The 8,938-nt window shown below is 42.5% G+C and overlaps 1 long non-coding RNA gene across 1 annotated transcript in view; it reads left to right on the top strand.

Moving 5' to 3' along the window:
• Positions 1–8,136: 8,136 nt before the first annotated feature.
• The window catches only part of LOC127751543 (uncharacterized), a 1,675-nt gene continuing 873 nt past the window's right edge, over positions 8,137–8,938 (top strand). Inside the window, exons 1-2 of the long non-coding RNA XR_008012153.1 lie at positions 8,137–8,438; positions 8,527–8,753. This is a non-coding gene — a long non-coding RNA (uncharacterized LOC127751543). The remainder of the gene's footprint in view (positions 8,439–8,526; positions 8,754–8,938) is intronic.

The raw sequence follows: 8,938 nt of genomic DNA, 5'->3' as shown, positions 1-8,938 counted from the left end.
ATATTTCATAATATTTTAAATACTATCTGAGCGTGCTGCGCGATTCTCCATACCGTTCCCGACGATCCGATCGGCTGCCCCGCGCGAGTGAGAATATTGGAACATGATTAATGATGGCGTGCCCATCGGTGCGGTGTAAAATATTATTTCGATCGGATAAAATCTTCAGCCTCCACAGTGGCCTCAGAGTTTAGCATGGAGCTCTTATGCGAGAAAAGCATAAAAACTGAAATTTTCAGTGTTTATGCTTTTTTTCCCATAAGATCTCCATGCAAAACTTTGAGGCCACTGTGGAGGCTGCCGTTAACAGTGTTCCTGGATAGAACATGTATCCACCATAGCCGATATCAGATTCGAAAAAACAGTGTTTTCCGAGGAACTTTAGTGCATCTCAGCAGTTAGATACCAGTTCGTTCGACTGCCAGCCAAACACGCCACTTTTTGAAAATTTATAAGTGAATAACTGCTTAAATGTTTACCTGCTAGTGTCCAACTAGTGAGTTATGAGCACCTGGAGTTAAACACTTGCACGTATTTTGGTGTTACAGACTTGCAGGTGTTAAGCAGTCGAACACTTGTGTCTACAGTGACAGTGTACAGGTCGCTTTCTAATGAAACCTCGAACCCATCACCCACTACTCATCATTACAGATTTTGCTGTTTTTGATGAAACCTGAGTTTTGCTAAATGTACTTTGAAAGTCTAGTAACACAATATATATATATTTTTTAAAAACTTTGAACATGTATTAGTGACCATTAACGAGTCCACTCATAAATGATCAGTACAGATGGGTTTCTCATAGAGGCAACCCGCCCAGTGCCCACAAAATTTGTGAAAATGTAATTATTGCATTGCTAGTCTTCTAATTCACATTTAGCAATTCGGGCTGCATCAATAACAGCAAAATCTGAAATGATGGGTGATGGGTTATATGTTTCAGGTTTCATTGGAAGCCCACCTTAATAAGCACGAAGTTTCCTTAATGCTGTCATTGCTGTCACCTTTGCCAGCTCGCTAGAGGAATCACCAACTGCAGTACAGTGATTTGTTTCAAATTTTTATATTAAATTTGAAGCTTCGAATACTTTTTGAACGAACCCGTTTCTACCACACGGGCCGCGCGCGGGGGGCCAGAGCGTGATGTCGCCAGGACCACCTGTTGGAGTGCAACTCCACATTACCTCAGTAGCGCCAACAATCGACACTGTGTTCGAGGCTCCGCCCGCCGCGCCGACCCTTTGTTAAGTGTATCCAAAACAGAGAGCTAAATGAAGAAAATTTCTAGAATGTCACTGCAGCCACCAATAATTCGGATAGTCAACGGAACTTTATCAAGTAATCAGAACGAACACCTCTATGTTTTGTGTTGCGGGTTTGCATACTGTTTCGTGCCGCAGGGGCCATGAAGCATTATGAGCTGAGACAAACAGCCAACTCACAACACTGTTACGTAAACTTTCCATACACGCATTGCAAACTGAATTTTTTTTTAAAAAAATACAAGTTTTACTTTCTTTTCATTAGGGTATATAATTTTGTTTTCTTTATCAAGGGTTCGTTTCGCAGTTTACACGAAGTGTTAACGTTTTTTAAGTAACAACAACGGACGACGCCGTGCCGATGGCCATGCCATCATTAACCATGTTCAAATATTCTCACTCGCGCGGGAACAGCCGATCGGATCGTCGGGAACGGTATGGAGAATCGCGCATCACGCTCAGATATTATTTAAAACATTTTGAAATATTTCATTATCTTACTAAAAATATTATTAAAAATGAATTAAATATTCAGGGGGGACCTCCCAAAGGAGGGACCTCCCGCATCAACCCGTTAAAATTTGTGTAGAAAGGTATATGACCTTTCAATAGTCATCATTACCTTTCTAGTTTTATCTTTGCTCTTCGACTTGGTGCGTTTCTTCTTCTTTTCCTGAGTATGAGGTTTCACATCACCACTTTTCTGTGGATTTTTTTAAAGAAAATGCAACATGTTAAGGAAAGAAAAAAAACAAGAAATTGAGGATTAAAACTTAACAATGATAACACGAATATCTAGAGAGTTAAGAATACAAAAGATATAGAATCAAAAGTTAAATAAAGATTAAAACATTACCTTTTTAGGCTCTTTTTTCTTATGACTACGCTTCTTCTTAGACACAGTGTTTTTCTTTTCATCATTTGAGGAGTCTTTCTTCTTCTCACTAGTACTATCTCCATCAGAATGTTCATCATTTTCTGAGTCTGTGTCAATAATAGCCTACAAAAAAAAAAATTACACGAATATAAGATGAGGGAATTTATCAGCATCCAAACAAAAAATAGTTTACAAGTTGTATTAGACTTACTTCATCTTCCTCAACAACATCAGGAAGGCAATGAGCTATTTTACGAAAATACTTCTCATATTTCGGTTCCGAAAGTTTAGTTTTCACACCTTCAGTGATAGTTAAGTTATAAGGATACTGTTGTAGAACTGTGTTCTGGTGTTGAGCGGAGCGGTGAAGGGAGACGGGAGAGAGATACTAGGTAGTCGATGTGAACAGTCTGGTGTATTCTCAAAGACTGATGATACAACAAGGGTTGTCATGGAACGTAGCTGTGGTGGTAACGAAGTACATGCGCATGCGCGGAGTTAGGGAGAGGGTAACAAGTGTATCAGAGATACCAACTTCATAACATTACTCCCTCTTTTGAAAGGAACTTGTTACCAATGCAATAAATTCAGAAAAGAATTGTTTGAATTAATCGAGTCATCCAAATGAAGTGTTCCCTTTTGGGCGAAGGCTTCAGGAACTTTGCGACCTGGCCAATCATCCGCATTTGGACATCCCAATAAATTCACTACAAATAAATCATGTGTCTGAAATGCAGTGTCCCCTTCTAGGCTTGGGTGCAAGACCTTTTGACTTGACCGATCATCCACATTACTGACACAATAATTTACTTTGTAAGGTTCACGAGAATTATGGATTGGCTTGAGGTGTCTTGAAGTGGTTGGCAGATGAAAGCCACAGACGATAGGGACTGGAATGGAAAGACGATCAACTGGAAAGCAAGAGAATCTTTGATCCATAAATGTTGTTCAGACTTGCCTACTTGATGTTTAGATAGGTTAATCCTGTGGTGACAAAGGAGAACCTGACTATCTGACCTAACACACACCACTGCAGTTTAGGACTGCTTACTCTGACAAGACTTAACATTTCGAAATGAATCCGAATACTTAACTTTGAATTTGGTAAGACTTGGAGTGTCATCTCAGTTGATTTCAGGATAGGATTGTTGTTGTCGCTGCTGGTCTGAGTCGTTGGTGGAAAGTCGTCTGCTTGTTTAGGAATCTGGACCACTGCTATCCGCAGGCTGTTGTTCTGCCAATAGTCTCTTTGATGATCAGTTGTTCATTTGCATTGTGAGAGTGGGGTGAGAGCTCAGGAGTTTTTGGCGGTTTACTTCTTCCCCTCATTGAAAAGAAATGTGTTCAACATATTTCATGTTTTATTAACCATAGGAGCTTCTTTTCTTTTAAAAAAAATTGAGCATTATACAGGTACAGTCATCAGGTAATTGATTACAATATCACAAAAGTGAATCACAGAAATTCTGGAGGTGGAGGAATTAACATCCTGTTGTTTGGATTTAAAGGACACATTTTGTTAATATGACCATAACGGCGGCACCGATTGCAACGCTTCTTCTTGAGAGGAGTTTTCAAGACCGGAGAGGCCGGAGACGACAAAAGCTGTCGATCTTGAGAAGGTCCAGGAGATGCTGGAGCCGGCACAGGCAGGTTAGTCGGTCTCTTTCGACGAATAGTGATGAGTTTCACCGTCTTTCTTGGTATGATGGTGCACTGACGTGTTGTTACCATCTTTGTTGCAGGTTTTGGTGCGTCCTGATGAATTTTGGTGATAGTTTCACGCAAATCCGGAGCAGCTGCATTTAACCTCAACCCTTCAAGTTTTTGTCGGAGGTCTGGATCTGAGCTCGAGGTGGAGGATGAGCTTGAGGATGGGACCTCAGCAGCTGATATCTTCTCGCGGTGATATTTGGTGATTATACTCTTGATGCTTGATGTTAATTTTACTTTGTCAAAGGAGAATTTTGATGGAGTTTTCTTTTCCTCAGCCATTGTGTTTGCCGTTTCTATGGCGACTGGGTGAAAGTTAGCCAAGCTGCTTGTATAGGTGATGCAGGTGTCACATAGCTGGCAAGTTTGTCGAGATGGACTATGCGTTGAGTGTGAGGACTATGGACCATCTGCACAGCTGCAACAGTGTCATTTATGATCTTGGTAATTTTGTGTGGTCCTTCCCATGGACTGTCAAGTTTTGGCGACCTGCCTCTTGACCTGACTGGATGGTAGAACCAGACTAAGTCTCCATTTTTAAAAGGTGACAGGGAGACATGAAGATCATAGTGGGACTTCATACGTTGAGCTGCTTGGTGAGAATGATCTCGCACAAACTTGTGAATTTCTTCTAATGTTGATCGTAGCCAAAATGGATAATTTTGAATTGTTGTTTCGACAGGAACACTGACTGGAGGGAAGCCTCTCTGAAGATCTAAAGGTGTACGCATTGGAGCACCAAAGATGACTTCGTAGGGGGAAAACTTTGTTGATGTGTGAGGAATGCTTCTATAAGCTTGACAGATGAGAGGTAAATGTTTTGGCCAATTTTTCTGATCCTTTGAAACCATCATTTTCAGGTGTTCTTTCAGTGTTCTTATCCACTTTTCCGCTTTTCCATTTGCAGGTGGATGTGCTAGTGAAATTGTCTTGCTTTGGATTCCATAGATATTATAAATATCTTTGATCACAGAAGATGTAAAACACCTTTCTTGATCCGACAAGATGGAGAGTGGAGATCCAAATACAGAGAAAACATCACGGATTAGAACTTCAGCAATTTCTTCAGAAGACTTTGACTTGATGGGAATAGCAAAAGGCCAACCAGAGAAGGCTTCTACAGCAACAAGGATGTACTTGTAGTTTTCCTCAGTTTGAGGGAGTGGTCCACAGATGTCAATGTGCCACTTGCCATGAAGTACACCTTCTCTGAAAATTCGTAAGGGAACTTTTGACCTTTTATGATGTTTGAATCTTGCACACTTTTCACATTGAAAAACAAATGAGGCAACATCTTCCCACATTCCAGGCCAGTAGAAAACCTTATGGAGAGCAGCGTATGTCTTGCTAATACCAAAATGGTTTCCTGCAGCTGGATTTTCATGGTATGACTTGATGGTGTCCACTACATGCTTAGATGGGAGAACAAGCTGGAAACTCTCTTTATCTGGATCTAGGCTAGGATGTTCAAGTCTCCGATACATAACTCCATCGTGAAGAACGAGAGACTGATACTGTAACCAGAGAGATCTTGTTCGTGGACCATGACCAACAATGTCTTGAAAGGTGGGTCTTGATTTGTCTTGTAAACCAACTATAATTGGCATCAACTCTTGATCCAATAGTTGATCCTTTTTGAACTGAACAGGTGTGAAGTCAGGATTGGGTGTGATGGAAACCCAATACACTAAAAGTGTTTCTGGAGTGAGCCGCTGCCACCGCTGCCACCAATGTTGTAGAACTGTGTTCTGGTGTTGAGCGGAGTTTGTCTTGCATTTCTAATTTTGAACATTTCTTGCAGTCACTGGAACAAGGACGATTTGGTCTTCTTGACATGGCATCAGCTTCGACATTATCAGCACCTTTAATGTAGGAGATTGTGAAGCTGTAAGGAGCTAACCTGCTGATCCATCTGGCAAGAAGTCCTGAAGGGTTCTTAAAATTGCGGAGCCACTGCAAGGCTGCATGATCCGTTTTGACTTCGAAAGGGGCACCAGCAAGGTAATGATGAAAATGCTCCACTGCTTCTACTAGGGCAAGAAGTTCTCTGTGTGCTACACAGTAATTCTGTTGAGCAGGGTTGAGGACATAAGACCCGTAGGCAATTAAAACCTCTTGATCTCCTTGTTTTTGTTTCAGGGCTGCTCCCAGTCCTGTAAGACTTGCATCCGAGTACAAGACAAAAGGGCCTTTGGAGATGTCTGGTACACCCAGAAATGGAGCTGAACTGAGAAGTTTCTTGACGGTTTGAAAACTCTTCTCACAGTCACCGGTCCAGGCGAACTCAACATCTTTTTGAAGTAACTTGTACAAAGGAGATGCTTCAGTTGCCATGTTAGGTAAGAACTTGATGTAGTAGTTCACCATACCAAGCCAAGTACGCATTTCTTTTATATTTTTAGGAGCAGGCCAACATGTGATTTTGTCAATTTTCTTGTTTACAGTGCCTATTCCCTCTTTTGAAAGCATGTGGCCTAGGTACTCACAATTGTCTTGGAAGATGAAGCATTTCTTGGCTTTCAAGAAGAAACCTGAAGCACGCACACGATTGAAGAGAGCTTCTAGTCTGAGAAGCATAGATGGAAAGTCATCACCTGCGATACAAATATCGTCAAGGTAGACAGCACTGTGTGGACCAACATCATTCTCAGGAGTTGGATTTCTTGGTTGTCTCATCAATCGGTCCGTAACTTGTTGGAAAATGCCAGGAGCTGCAGACAAACCGAAACTGAGTCTTGTCCATTCAAAATGTCGAGCTGGTAGGCCTAGATCTTCAGGCAAGATGACTGCAGTTTTGGGAATGTCTTTCTCATCAATTACAAGGTTATGGTAGCCATGAGCTAAGTCAAAGGAGTGATAAATCTTGTGACCAGCTACTTTCTGAGTAAGTTCATTAGTTAAAGGTATAGGTATGGCTGGAACTCTTGTAATATGATTCAAGGCTCGATAATCAATGCAAACACGGATTTCTCCTGTCTTCTTAGGTACACATAAAATGGGAGATGCCCACGCTGAGTTACTCGGGCGAACAGCTCCACATTCTATGTACTTCATGAAAGTTTCAAAGACTGCTTTGCGGTAATGAAGAGGGATTGGTCTTGCTTGCATCTTGATGGGAGGATGGTCTCCTGTGTCTATGGTGAACTTTACCCACGGACAGCAACCAAACGTTGTGTTGTCTGGCGCAAAGACATCATGATGTTTCCGCAAAAGGTCTGAAACTTGAGCCTCTTGATTTGTGGTAAGGTTTTTGCACCTCTTGACTAAATCATGTAAATCTGGTGGTAAAGGTTGACTAGATGGTATTGGCTCTTTACTAGGTACAGGATTGAAGTCGACATCAAGAGAAGTGATACTGGAGGACTGAGAATTTGTAGACTGAACGACTGCGGCTTGAACTGGAATTTCTGGACTGGATTCTTCTTCTTGAGCTTCATACTCAACTGAATTTAGTAGATAGACTTCTGCCAAAATTGTGTGTTTTAGAACTTTGATTGGAGTATCACAAGCATTTTGTAATGTGACTTCCATTGGTGCTGTCACACACGGCACTACTCCAGACATTGTCAGAATGTTGGAATTCAACTGAGAGGGCTTTGGTCCTGAATCACACGGAACTGGTTGAGTCATCAGGCCACGTTGAACTTTGTGGAACCTTTCTTCCTTCTCTGGAGACGTTAACAGAGTGCCCATGTTACTGTCAGCTTTTGTGGAACCTTTGATATTTATCTGGTTTATAGTGTGCACACTGGAACCACTTTTTCTTTGTTTGGATTTATGCTGATCATTTATCTGAACTTTTGGAAACTGCATGTCAGCTTCTAGTTCTGTAACTATTGTGGCATCTGCTAACGGCGCCAGATTCAGAGTACGGCTAGCTCGAGCGACAAAGTACACACATCCAGAGTGGAATCTACCAACACTGGGAGCATGGACCATTTCGCACGGGATCTGAACCGGATTTGGAAGGTAATTATTTGGTGAAGTTCTTCTAAAAGTAATGTACCCCTCAGAGCTTTCAATGCCAATTCCAAAATAGTGAATGAAGTCATTTCCAATCAGGCAATCGTCTTCTATGTCACTTTCATACGCTGGGAATTGAACTTGGAGATCACCATATGAAAATGTGACTAGCCTGGGACCGTACAGCTTGCCCGTTCCTTCGGTGACTCCTTTGAGACGAGCTTTGGCTTGCTTTGGTGTAGGTCCAGGTAAGTGTCCTCTCTTGATAACAGTAATCACTGCACCAGTGTCTTTTACACATTTTGATTTTACACCATTTAACGACCATCTAACCATTGGACTTCCAGGTGTTGGAAATTGATCAAAATCGGGTGAATTTAGGTGGTCTGATTGAGGTTTGGCACTTTGTACCGTAGCTGCCGACTTGACCACTTCAGGGACAGCACTTGCTAGTTTCCCTGGTTGTTGTTGTTGTTGGGTTGGTTCTGCTGTGGTTGTTGTTGGTTGGAATTTTGTTGTTGATTTGGCTGTTGTTGCTGGCCACGATTGTACTGGGGCCACTGGTTTCCCCACTGGTTCTGCCACGACATACCAGCATGGTAAAACTGTGGCGGATACATCGGGTAAGTGTGTGGAGCAGCCTGGAAGTTACCACTGCCGTTGCCTTCACTGTACCAACAACTTTCAGCACTGTGGCCTCTTTTGTTGCAGATGGAGCAGGGATCAGACCTGAAGTTACCACTGTAACCACCGGAATAATTCCCACGGCCACTGAAGCTGCCACGGCCCCTTCCACGGCCCCTACCCCTGCCACGGCCTCTTCCACGACCACGGCCATCAGTTTGAGGGGTGTCAGAGCCACTGGACCCAGAGGACGTCGAGGGTTTGTCGTCAGCAAAAACCATCTGAGCTTTAACTGTTGGTTTCTTGCGCTTAAGGTCAGTACGTAGGCATTGTATTTCGCTATCTTCCTCTTCCTCTTCTTTTGTCGAAGTACTGTTGACCTTAGCTGTTCTGACTTTCTTTGTAGGTGGTTCATCAGCACCAGGCAAGATGGTACGGCCTTGGACCGCACTGTCAAGGGCTGCCATGAGTGAAGGAAAACGCTGGTACGCCAACGAAG

The sequence above is a fragment of the Frankliniella occidentalis genome, unplaced genomic scaffold (assembly GCF_000697945.3).
Source record: "Frankliniella occidentalis isolate FOCC.00 unplaced genomic scaffold, Focc_3.1 Scaffold551, whole genome shotgun sequence".
Taxonomy (NCBI): Eukaryota; Metazoa; Arthropoda; class Insecta; order Thysanoptera; family Thripidae; genus Frankliniella; species Frankliniella occidentalis.
Note: the sequence above shows the minus strand (reverse complement) of the source record. Positions and strands in the feature narration are given on the sequence as shown.